This window comes from Crinia signifera, chromosome 11, assembly GCF_055691185.1.
Source record: "Crinia signifera chromosome 11, ASM5569118v1, whole genome shotgun sequence".
NCBI lineage: Eukaryota > Metazoa > Chordata > Amphibia > Anura > Myobatrachidae > Crinia > Crinia signifera.
The window spans coordinates 6,435,297-6,449,408 of NC_139227.1; positions in this window are offsets into that span (position 1 = coordinate 6,435,297).

Consider the following 14,112-nt stretch of genomic DNA (forward strand, 5'->3'; position numbering starts at 1 on the left):
GTTTGCCCAACGCCTTGATCTAGGTTGGGTTATCATAGGCAATGTCTGTATGGACAAAATGAAGCCGCCTACCAAGATTTCCTCATTTAAGACTAACCTCTTGCCAAATGGTCGCAGCACTCACTTTCAGCCATGCCCACATCATTACTGGGCGAAAGAGAAGCTGGGTAGCAGTAAATTACAGCATGATCATCACAATAATACGAACATAGTCCTGTCTCGGGATGACAGTCTTGGACTTACAGTTTTCAATTCAACAAGTGAGGATAACAAGTTAGCATATGCAAGAGAAGACAAAGAATTTCTCAAGATAATGGACAAAGATTTCACTCAAGATGATTCCAACAGCTGGGTTACACCTTTACCCTTCCGCCTGCCAAGAGTGAAACTACCAAACAATCTACAACAAACAGTTGCAGACCCTGAACATGCAGAGGAGTTTCTCATTCAGTGTGTACAACAAGAAGTATACTGTCAAGAAATTGATAAGATCACAAAGGGAGCCACCCTATCCGAGAACAGTGCACTCTTTGAACTGAACCCAGGAATGGATTGTCACAAATTGCTAAGAGTGGATGGTCGTATAGCAAAATCCAATAAGACTGGAGCTGCTTTAATTCCTTCTGAAATCTTAGACCACAATGACATCTACAGGCGCCAGTGGAAACAGGTTCAACACCTGTCCAATGTGTTTTGGTATCGCTGGAAGACAGAGTATCTACACATGCTTCAAAGTCGTCATAAATGGCAGATGTCAAAACCCAACCTCCAGATCGGTGACCTCGTTCTCTTAAAGGACAAAGAGGCCCATCGCAATGACTGGCCAATGGGACTTATCACCAAGGTTATCCCAAGCGACGATGGAAAGACTCGTAAAGCGGAAGTCAAAGTCACCAAAGGAGGTTCTGTCCGAGTTTTCTTCCGTCCAATTAGTGAATTAGTGCTTCTTCTCCCAAAGGAAGATGTCACATAAAGACGAACTTGGCTACTAGATTCAGCTAATCATAGGAAGAAATTTGCTGCAAACTTCCAGCTATCATACCATCGACACCTAATTATTTGGATTACAGTGTGGGTTGGTGGAAGTGTTTGCAAGTTGCGACTTCCCCAATCCGAAGATGGGTTTGACACTTGGGACTTCAGTCACAAGATTTAGACTAAATGTTTTCTTATAATTATCTGTTATTGTTGCAGGTTCTCTTCGTTTACAGGTCTCAAGATCAATTCTGCACTTCACCAAATGACTTTATTATGTTTGAATTATCGTGAAATCTAAAGATTTCAGACGGGGAGTGTCATGTCCCACGAAGTATGTGTCTTTATATGCTGTTCAGTTACTGTCATGTTATTATTGCAAAGCTTTGCATTCTTGTGAAAATTGTCCTTCCTTGTTCCTGTAGGGCTCTGATGTCATTAGCCCTGCCTTCTTCCCATCTCTATCTCATTGTATGTCTGCCATCTTAACCTTCAGTTGATTCCTGTTGAGCTCTGGCAAATTATTATCTTTTCACCTACTGTTTTTGTGCATTATTACAAGAATATCAGCTTGAAATAAACCCTCATCTGGATTCTTCACACATGCCTCTTCAGTTGAGTTGACACTGTCTGACAAAGTCTCCTGGTGTAAGTACTGGTTCACTATAGACATACACAGATGAACTGTCTTAAAGGCCTTACATTTACAGCCTGGTTATTGAGTCAGAACAGGGAGGATGAGGTGCAGCGCCCGGGCCCAGGCCTCCTACAGGTACCGAGGGAGCAGGCTGCATAATGGAGGGGGGGGGGGGGGGGAGTGCAGTCCACACTGTGTACAAGTGGAAAGTCCCCAGTGGGAAGTTTCACTTCTCTATAACATGATCCGCTGCCGGATCCGGGGCTGCCAAGCACGATCCCAGGGCCCCCTCTGCCCCGCTCCTGGACTAGGGGTGCCCTTGGTGTGCATGTAAGTGTAAAGGCCTGCCAGGGAAGGGGGAGACACATGGGGGGTGCAAGTTGGTGAAAGCTGTAGGATGGGTCCCGCTGGGCCGCAGAGCAGGGGATGGGATCCATACCTCCCAACATGACCCTCTCCAGGAGGGACACAATGCTCTGTTCCTGGACTTTCCTCTGAATGTAGGATTGCCATCACCCAGTGGCGTAACTACCGAGGGTGCAGGGGATGCAACTGCTATGGGACCCGGTGGCTGGGGGGGCCCGAGGTCCCAGCAGGCCATCCCCTGCACCCTTTTTATATTTTTATTATATATTTTTTAAATAGTTGGGGCACACTGGGGCCCGCGGAGACACTGTCTTGTGCCCCCTTCAGTGCTTGCAGTTGCTTTGCCTCTTACCAGTGCCGGGGATCGGGATCAGAAGACGCTGCGCAGAAGATGTGCCATGTGATGCCGGGGACAGGGAGATTAGGGCTGCCGGGGATCCGGATCCAGAACCCCGGCAGAAGAGGGAGCCCTCAGTCAGCCCTGCAATGCTGGGGGAAGCTGTTTTGTGCTGCTGGCGCTGGGGACCAGGAGCAGAAGACCCAGCGCCAGTGAAAGGTATCCCTCAGCCAGCCGAACTGCGATATCGGGGAGCCCTTATACACAGGGCCGGTGCAAGGTTTCGTGACACTCTAGGCAAAAAGTCTGCCATCTGCGCCTCCCCCCCCCCATGAGAATTTGCAAATGTGTGTGTAATATATACACATGCCTATTTAATTATTTAAAGTTTGTCTTACTTTGTTTTCTTCAACTGCACTGGCAGAGTGGACACTGTGCAGGGGCCACGGTTTGCTAGCTGCGATGCCCACCGGCTCTACCAGGATGCTCCAGTCCTCACTGCAACTCTGTAAGGAGGCCGGACTGCTCTGTCCTGCTGAATACCATCAGCAAGCATGGCCGCGCCTGTGTGCCTCCCGCAGCCAGCAGTGTACATACAGAGCATGGCTGCAGGCGAGCGTGTCTGCGGGCGGGTGGGCGAGCGTGTCTGCGGGCGGATGTGCGAGCGTGTCTGCGGGCGGGTGGGCGAGCGTGTCTGCGGGCGGATGTGCGAGCGTGTCTGCGGGCGGGTGTGCGAGCGTGTCTGCGGGCGGGCATGACTGCGGGCAGGCTTCACACAGGTGCGGCGCGGCCACCACTGCTGCTACGTTTGGCTGATGGTATTCAGCGCTGATCCACAGTGCTGTGACAGGACATAGCAGTTCTGAACTGGCCAGCCTAACTTGGATGCTAGTATTAAGCTCAACTGAGCTATCGGGGACGGAGAGTAATAAAACTAAAAGTAATCTGCAGCGTGCGCTGCCGCCCCCTGCTTATACAGCCGCGCTGCGATGCCGGGGAGAGGGAGGTTTGAACTGCTGGGAAACATTGGTGAAGACCCAGCACCAGAGATGGGAGCCCTGTGATGCCAGGGACAAGCAGTTTTGCGCTGCTGGTGCCGGGGATCAGGAGCTGAAAACCCGGCACCCGGAGATGGGAGCCCTGTGCTGCTAGAGGTACATGTCCTGCTACTTGGACTGTGGACAGAGCCTCCCTGTCCTCTACCACCCCCTCTCATCTTCTACCCCCTCTCATCCTCTACCCCTCCTGCCATCCTCTACTCCCCTTCTACCCACTCCTCACACTCTCATCCTCTACCCCCCCCCTTGTCCTTTACCCTCCTTCATCCTTTACTCCCTTCCCCCCTCATCCTCTACCCCCCTCATCCTTAACCCTATACACCCTCCCCCTCTCATCTTCTACCCCCCCCCCCCCCCCTGAGACTCTGTCACTCCCTGACAACCTCTCCTCCCCCTTTCTCTCCTTGGCACCCTCCCTGGCTCCCTCTCTCTCCCCCTTTCTGATGTGATGGGTTATGGTATATCAGACTCCTGCCATCACTCTGTGTCTCCACAATGCTGCCATGTATGTGCTGTCTGCTGACTACACGTGTGATGTGATGGGTTATGGTATATCAGACTCCTGCCATCACTCTGTGTCTCCACAATGCTGCCATGTATGTGCCGTCTGCTGACTACACATGTGATGTGATGGGTTATGGTATATCAGACTCCTCCCATCACTCTGTGCCCCCACAATGCTGCCATGTATGTGCTGTCTGCTGACTACACGTGTGATGTGATGGGTTATGGTATATCAGACTCCTCCCATCACTCTGTGCCTCCACAATGCTGCCATGTATGTGCCCGTCTGCTGACTACACGTGTGATGTGATGGGTTATGGTATATTAGACTCCTCCCATCACTCTGTGCCTCCACAATGCTGCCATGTATGTGCTGTCTGCTGACTACACGTGTGATGTGATGGGTTATGGTATATCAGACTCCTCCCATCGCTCTGTGCCTCCACAATGCTGCCATGTATGTGCTGTCTGCTGACTACACATGTGATGGGTTATGGTATATCAGACTCCTCCCATCACTTTGTTCCTGCACAATGCTGCCATGTATGTGCTGTCTGCTGACTACACGTGTGATGGGTTATGGTATATTAGACTCATCCCATCACTCTGTGCCTCCACAATGCTGCCATGTATATGCTGTCTGCTGACTACACGTGTGATGTGATGGGTTATGGTATATCAGACTCCTCCCATCACTCTGTGCCTCCACAATGCTGCCATGTATGTGCTGTCTGCTGACTACACGTGTGATGTGATGGGTTATGGTATATCAGACTCCTCCCATCACTCTGTGCCTCCACAATGCTGCCATGTACATGCTGTCTGCTGACTACACGTGTGATGTGATGGGTTATGGTATATCAGACTCCTCCCATCACTCTGTGCCTCCACAATGCTGCCATGTACGTGCTGTCTGCTGACTACACGTGTGATGTGATGGGTTATGGTATATCAGACTCCTCCCATCACTCTGTGCCTCCACAATGCTGCCATGTACGTGCTGTCTGCTGACTACACGTGTGATGTGATGGGTTATGGTATATCAGACTCCTCCCATCACTCTGTGTCTCCACAATGCTGCCATGTACGTGCTGTCTGCTGACTACACGTGTGATGTGATGGGTTATGGTATATCAGACTCCTCACATCACTCTGTGCCTCCACAATGCTGCCATGTATGTGCTGTCTGCTGACTACACGTGTGATGTGATGGGTTATGGTATATCAGACTCCTCCCATCACTCTGTGCCTCCACAATGCTGCCATGTATGTGCTGTCTGCTGACTACACGTGTGATGTGATGGGTTATGGTATATTAGACTCCTCCCATCACTCTGTGCCTCCACAATGCTGCCATGTATGTGCTGTCTGCTGACTACACGTGTGATGTGATGGGTTATGGTATATCAGACTCCTCCCATCACTTTGTGCCTCCACAATGCTGCCATGTATGTGCTGTCTGCTGACTACACGTGTGATGTGATGGGTTATGGTATATCAGACTCCTCCCATCACTCTGTGCCCCCACAATGCTGCCATGTATGTGCTGTCTGCTGACTACACGTGTGATGTGATGGGTTATGGTATATCAGACTCCTCCCATCACTCTGTGCCTCCACAATGCTGCCGTGTATGTGCTGTCTGCTGACTACACGTGTGATGTGATGGGTTATGGTATATTAGACTCCTCCCATCACTCTGTGTCCCCACAATGCTGCCGTGTATGTGCGGTCTGCTGACTACACGTGTGATGTGATGGGTTATGGTATATCAGACTCCTCCCATCACTCTGTGCCTCCACAATGCTGCCGTGTATGTGCTGTCTGCTGACTACACGTGTGATGTGATGGGTTATGGTATATCAGACTCCTCCCATCACTCTGTGCCCCCACAATGCTGCCATGTATGTGCTGTCTGCTGACTACACGTGTGATGTGATGGGTTATGGTATATCAGACTCCTCCCATCACTCTGTGCCCCCACAATGCTGTCATGTATGTGCTGTCTGCTGACTACACGTGTGATGTGATGGGTTATGGTATATCAGACTCCTCCCATCACTCTGTGCCTCCACAATGCTGCCATGTATGTGCTGTCTGCTGACTACACGTGTGATGTGATGGGTTATGGTATATTAGACTCCTCCCATCACTCTGTGCCTCCACAATGCTGCCGTGTATGTGCTGTCTGCTGACTACACGTGTGATGTGATGGGTTATGGTATATTAGACTCCTCCCATCACTCTGTGCCTCCACAATGCTGCCATGTATGTGCTGTCTGCTGACTACACATGTGATGTGATGGGTTATGGTATATCAGACTTCTCCCATCACTCTGTACCTCCACAATGCTGCCATGTATGTGCTGTCTGCTGACTACACGTGTGATGTGATGGGTTATGGTATATCAGACTCCTCCCATCACTCTGTACCCCCACAATGCTGCCATGTATGTGCTGTCTGCTGACTACACATGTGATGTGATGGGTTATGGTATATTAGACTCCTCCCATCACTCTGTGCCTCCACAATGCTGCCGTGTATGTGCTGTCTGCTGACTACACATGTGATGTGATGGGTTATGGTATATCAGACTTCTCCCATCACTCTGTGCCTCCACAATGCTGCCATGTATGTGCTGTCTGCTGACTACACGTGTGATGTGATGGGTTATGGTATATCAGACTTCTCCCATCACTCTGTACCTCCACAATGCTGCCATGTATGTGCTGTCTGCTGACTACACGTGTGATGTGATGGGTTATGGTATATCAGACTTCTCCCATCACTCTGTACCTCCACAATGCTGCCGTGTATGTGCTGTCTGCTGACTACACGTGTGATGTGATGGGTTATGGTATATTAGACTCCTCCCATCACTCTGTGCCTCCACAATGCTGCCATGTATGTGCTGTCTGCTGACTACACGTGTGATGTGATGGGTTATGGTATATTAGACTCCTCCCATCACTCTGTGCCTCCACAACGCTGCCATGTATGTGCTGTCTGCTGACTACACGTGTGATGTGATGGGTTATGGTATATCAGACTCCTCCCATCACTCTGTGCCTCCACAACGCTGCCATGTATGTGCTGTCTGCTGACTACACGTGTGATGTGATGGGTTATGGTATATCAGACTCCTCCCATCACTCTGTGCCTCCACATTGCTGCCATGTATGTGCTGTCTGCTGACAAGACGTGTGATGTGATGGGTTATGGTATATTAGACTCCTCCCATCACTCTGTGCCTCCACAATGCTGTCATGTATGTGCTGTCTGCTGACTACACGTGTGATGTGATGGGTTATGGTATATCAGACTCCTCCCATCACTCTGTACCCCCACAATGCTGCCATGTATGTGCTGTCTGCTGACTACACGTGTGATGTGATGGGTTATGGTATATCAGACTCCTCCCATCACTCTGTGCCTCCACAATGCTGCCATGTATGTGCTGTCTGCTGACTACACGTGTGATGTGATGGGTTATGGTACCTCTGACTTAAGGCTCCCATACACGGTCCGTTCCCGGACCGTCCGTTTTGTACTATGAGGTGCGCGCTCCCGCGCATCTCATCGTACGGTACAAAAAGTATGTGCTGCACATACTTTTTGTACTAGGTACACATCGCATCGGATCACAGTGCATGCACTAGGGATCCGATCCGATGTGTGCTAATTAAGTCCCAAACGGATCCGTTAAACGGACCGTGTATGGGCCCCTTAAGAATATATTTATTGTTTTATTAATGGTCTGTTGAACAGCATCTTGCCATTCTTCCTTGGTGCGGTAGATGGATTGCTACATGACATCGATTAGATTTTCCTGTAGACCTTGTTTCAGACCACCCATCTCTGACTTACACCTTCTTTCAGACCAGCCCCCTCTGCCTGAAGATTGCTCACCCTGCCGATACATTATTTCATCAGAGCAGCACAGCAACACTGGCAGTTATTCACATGTGTGAAGTTGAGCTCTCTCGGGGGGTGAATGACGCATGTCTTGTTCAGGTGTGTCAACAAGCGAGGTCCCATATTGCACACACACAGGAGGGGTCACATGTTGCACGCACACACAGCAGAGGTCTCATATTACACACACACACAGTAGAGGTCCCATATTGCATACAAACACACACACACAGTAGAGGTCCCATATTGCACACACACACACACACCTAGGGTTACCACCTAGTCCCTTTAATTCCGGACACATGTTAATTACACAGGTTCTGTGGCAGTTTAAAATCAGGTGAAGTGGAGTCTTGAAGTCAGCCAGCCACAGAACCTGTGTAATTAATATGTGTCCTGGAATTAAAGGGACTAGGTGGTAACCCTAACACAGGGTTGCCGACCCTCCCGGAATTTGCGGGAGTCTCCCGAAAATCGGGTCCTTCCTCCCGGCCCCCGGAAGGGTGGGCAACCCTCCCGGAATCAGGGGGACCCCCACTGAGCCCCCCGATCGCGGCATTTATATGCCGCAATCCGCGGGTCTCAGGGGAGGGGGCGGAGCTAAAACGGCACAATCGTGTCGTTTTAGCCCCGCCCCCTCCATGGATATCAGCTATTTAGTCCATTTCCGTAATGGGGGCGGGGCTTAATGACGTCACGGTTAAGCCCCGCCCCCAAAAATCGTAATGAAATATTCCTCTTCGGGCTTCTCCCGGAGAGGATTTTCTGAAAGTCGGCAACCCTGCCCTAACACACACACACACACACAAATAACTCACCACTCTGCTGGCTTCCCGGCTCCTCTCTGAGTCCAGCGTCTCTCCTCTGCGTGTAGGGATGACGTCACACGCAGCAGCTGCTTCCCCTCGGTCCCGGCCAACACACGACACTTTGGAAAAGATGTTGAGTTCAGTTTTGTCCATATTGAGCTTCAGAGACATCTCAAGGGGGAGAGGTCAGGAGAGGAGAGTATAGTTGTGTGTCATCGGCATAGAGGTGTATTGAAGGCCAAAGAAGGGTACTTGTTTCCTAGCACGGCCACACCGATTCTAATCGGAGGTATCGTAGGTAAAAAATCTGATCGGTCGCATCGCATGCGTGCTAAAAAATCGCATGCGATGGTCCCGACGCGATGCCCCCGATTTCCCATAGGGAACAATGTTAAATGCCTCAATTTACCCAAATGAACAGGGAACAATGTTAAATGGTCCACAAACCCCCCAAAACACCCCAGAACAGTGAAATGTCCCCCCAAAATTAGTTAACGCCACCCCACGATCAACGTGAACCCGAAGCGTGGCGATACGCGTCCTCCGACCTTTTCATACCCCCACTATCCACGTCGGCGTGGAGTTGAGAATAGAATAGTGTGGCGAGCGCAGCGAGCCACCGAGCCCGAAGCGTGGCGAGCGCAGCGAGCCCCGCGAGGGGACGCGGATACCTTCATAGTTATACGCGTCCCCTCGCGGGCTTCACAGGTGTCCGTGGCGACGCGGACACCTGTGAAGCCCGCGAGGGGACGCGTTTACCTGTGAAGGTATCCGCGTCCCCTCGCGGGGCTCGCTGCGCTCGCATCGGGCTCGGTGGCTCGCTGCGCTCGCCACACTATTCTATTATCAACTCCACGCCGACGTGGATAGTGGGGGTATGAAAAGGTCGGAGGACGCGTACCGCCGCCCCTCGCGGGCTCGCTGCGCTCGCCACGCTTCGGGTTCAAGTTGATCGTGGGGTGGCGTTAACTAATTTTGGGGGGCCATTTCACTGTTCTGGGGTGTTTTTGTGGGTTTCTGGACCATTTAACATTGTTCCCTGTTGATTTGGGTAAATTGAGCCATTTAACATTGTTCCCTATGGGAAATCGGGGCCATCGCGTCGGGACCATTTAATGCTTATTTAGCCGCATGCGACGCGACCGACGCGATTTTTTAACTTTTCAATGCATTTCAATGGGAAATCGGGTCCATCGCGTCGGGGGACATCGCATACCACTATTAAGGCCACAAGATCAATGCGATTGTGGCCGTGCTAGGAAACAAGTACCCAAAGAAGCCTATGAGCACACACAGGGAAAAGGTGTATAGGGAGAAGGGGTTCTAGGACAAAACCCTAGGGGACTTCAACAGTGAAGATGGAATAAGACTAAGATCGAGTGGGTATGAATGTCCCATGAGCGTCTAATTACTAAAGCTTCTACAACTCAAAACAATTTATGTTGTTCATAGCATACAGATAGTGGGACATTTACTAAGATCGAGTGGGTACGAATGCAGTCATTTATACCCATTCGGTCTGTGATATGGCCGGGTCAGCTATTTTTGTCTCTTACGAACAGCTATGCCATCAATAGAACACTGCTGTATGCAGCAATAGTGTTCTATCTGATCGGCAGATTTACCAGCATTCGTACTGGTGAATTCGGATACGAATGTCAAAAAGACCATTTTTTTGTTCATATTTGACTGAAGCCTGCACAGACCAGTCAGATCCCTGCAGGCTTCCACATGTAAAAAATAGTGTGGGGTCCCCCGCACGGCTATAACCCATGGGCATCTATAATGGGAACTGCCAATACTGTACATGCCCATATTCAGTGACGTGCGGTGAGGACAGTGGTTGGTGAGGCACTGCCAGCAGAATGACTTGGTGCAGGGAAGCGGCAGGTCCTACAAACATCAAGGGTGCCATAGCAGCTGCATATCCTGCACCTGCCACTGCGCTCAACCTCCATATACACATAATGCACCATATACATATGCCCCACATAATTAATGCCCACACATATTGCACCGTACACTTATGCCCCACATGATTAATGCCCATATACACATAATGTACCGTACACATATGCACCACATGATTAATGCCCACACATAATGCAGCGTACACTTATGCCCCACATGATTAATGCCCATATACACATAATGCACCATACACATATGCCCCACATGATTAATGCCCATATACACATAATGCACCGTACACTTATGCCCCACATGATTAATGCCCATATACACATAATGCACAGTACACTTATGCCCCACATGATTAATGCCCACACATAATGCAGCGTACACTTATGCCCCACATGATTAATGCCCATATACACATAATGCACCATACCCATATGCCCCACATGATTAATGCCCACACATAATGCACCGTACACATATGCCCCACATGATTAATGCCCACACATAATGCACCGTACACATATGCCCCACATGATTAATGCCCATATACACATAATGCACCATACCCATATGCCCCACATGATTAATGCCCACACATAATGCACCGTACACATATGCCCCACATGATTAATGCCCATATACACATAATGCACCATACCCATATGCCCCACATGATTAATGCCCACACATAATGCACAGTACACTTATGCCCACATGATTAATGCCCATATACACATAATGCACCATACACATATGCCCCACATGATTAATGCCCACACATAATGCACCGTACACATATGCCCCACATGATTAATGCCCACACATAATGCACCGTACACATATGCCCCACATAATTAATGCCCACACATAATGTACCGTACACATATGCCCCACATAATTAATGCCCACACATAATGCACCGTACACTTATGCCCCACATGATTAATGCCCACGCATAATGCACAGTACACTTATGCCCACACATGATTAATGCCCACACATAATGCACCGTACACATATGCCCCACATGATTAATGCCCACACATAATGCACCGTACACATATGCCCCACATAATTAATGCCCACACATAATGTACCGTACACATATGCCCCACATAATTAATGCCCACACATAATGCACCGTACACATATGCCCCACATAATTAATGCCCACACATAATGTACCGTACACATATGCCCCACATAATTAATGCCCACGCATAATGCACAGTACACTTATGCCCACACATGATTAATGCCCACACATAATGCACCGTACACTTATGCCCCACATGATTAATGCCCACACATAATGCACCGTACACTTATGCCCCACATGATTAATGCCCACACATAATGCACCATACACATATGCCCCACATAATTAATGCCCACACATAATGCACAGTACACTCATGCCGCACATGATTAATGCCCACACATAATGCACAGTACACTTATGCCCCACATGATTAATGCCCACACATAATGCACCATACACATATGCCCCACATAATTAATGCCCACACATAATGCACAGTACACTCATGCCCCACATGATTAATGCCCACACATAATGCAGAGTACACTCATGCCCCACATGATTAATGCCCACACATAATGCAGAGTACACTCATGCCCCACATGATTAATGCCCACACATAATGCACAGTACACTCATGCCGCACATGATTAATGCCCACACATAATGCACCGTACACTCATGCCCCACATGATTAATGCCCACACATAATGCACAGTACACTCATGCCGCACATGATTAATGCCCACACATAATGCACCATACACATATGCCCCACATAATTAATGCCCACACATAATGCACAGTACACTTATGCCCACACTTGATTAATGCCCATACATAATGCACAGTACACTTATGCCCCACATGATTAAATGCCCATATACACATAATGTACCTTACATATATCCACACTGACTGCTCCCCGGCTCTCACTCAGCAGCAGCGGGGATCAAACTTGCAGACATGTGGCGCCCGGCACCTGCATTCCCCTCAGCTATTGCCCTCCCGCCTCTGAGTCTCCCGTATGCCTTGTCCCTGCCCTGGGGCTACCACTTACCCTCAGGCTCCGGGCATGGCGCCTACGGGGTTGAGAGCGTGGACGGAGCTGGGGTGCAGAGATCCGGCCAGAGAAGAAGGTGCTTGCAAAGTTCTATCACGCACCGGCCGGGAAGGAGCCGGTGTGTCGGTCTGTGCAGCCGCCGGGTAGGGAAGGAGAGGGGGGATGGGGGCAGTGGGGTCGGTAGGGTGCAGCCGCCGGGTAGGGAAGGAGAGGGGGGGGTGGGGTCGGTAGGGTGCAGAGGTTCTTGGTCCCGAAGTGTGGGGAAGGCGGGGAGGGGGGGGTGCGGTGCGGAGGGTGCAGCTGGATTTATTCTGCTGCGCTGACAGGCAGCAGAGTGACACCAATCATAGCGGTGCCTCAGTGACAGGGGCGTGCTCTAATATAGGCAGAAAGCACCCCCTGTCACTGAGGCACCGCTATAGGTGCCGCCTATACAGGTTTTTTTAATGGGATTTTTCAGCCTGCTCCTTGGCCCCGCCTCTGCCCGCCTCCTCCTCTGGAACCTGAACATTGAAAGCCGGCGGCACTGCTCCCAGTGCCTCCGAAATCAATTTAAAAAAGAAAAGGATGGTGTAAAAATGAATAGGATGATATAAAGCATATACTTATGACACATAATATGTGTCATAAGTATTTTCTTTATATTATTTTATTATGTTTGTCATTAATGACAGGGGAGGCACTGCCTCCCCTGCCTCCCCTGACTGCACGTCCCTGCCCATATTAAACTATAACATTGGCTTCTATGGAGCCGCGAAGAGTTAATCAGCCGAATTTTTCGGGGGAGTGGCCTAATTTGGGGGCGTGGCCTATACTCGCGGCTCCCCGCGAAGCCACGCCCCCATTTTGCCGCTATGGGGGCATGACCCAGAGGCTCTGTGAGCCTCTAGCCATGCCCCCAGCCCCCTGGCTGCGGGAATAGACGCTGTGCGCATGTGCACAGCGTTTATTCCCCGATGCTTAGCAGCTGACAGGGGGGACTCCCAACAGCCCCCCCACACCGCGGGACACTGCCGCCCGCGGGTGGGACAGCGGGACAGGCCCTGATAATCGGGACTGTCCCGATAAAATCGGGACTGTTGGGAGGTATGCATTCGGCGAGGCGTTCACACAGAGGGGCAATGTATGCTGCTTACTGAGCCAACCTGAATCACCCTCATTATCCAAATCTTTCCAAAACAGCACACCTAGACATAGGTACACTATAGGCACAGGAACGATGTGGAGATTAAATACTACAGTAGCAATATTACTAAAAATAATCATTTTAAATAGGAGTTACTATAGAAAATGGAATTTATAACAATATTTGCTGATAATATGATAAATCCACGTGGACTGGGATGGGAACTACTACAGTTATAGCACATAGTCAGTAGCGTCACACACGCAGAGAATACTTATGTAAATGAATACAGAGAGCCGCAGGTCGCTTAGTATTCCGGCCGGCGGATCTCTGCTTCGCGTCTCTCTTCCGCAGGAATTT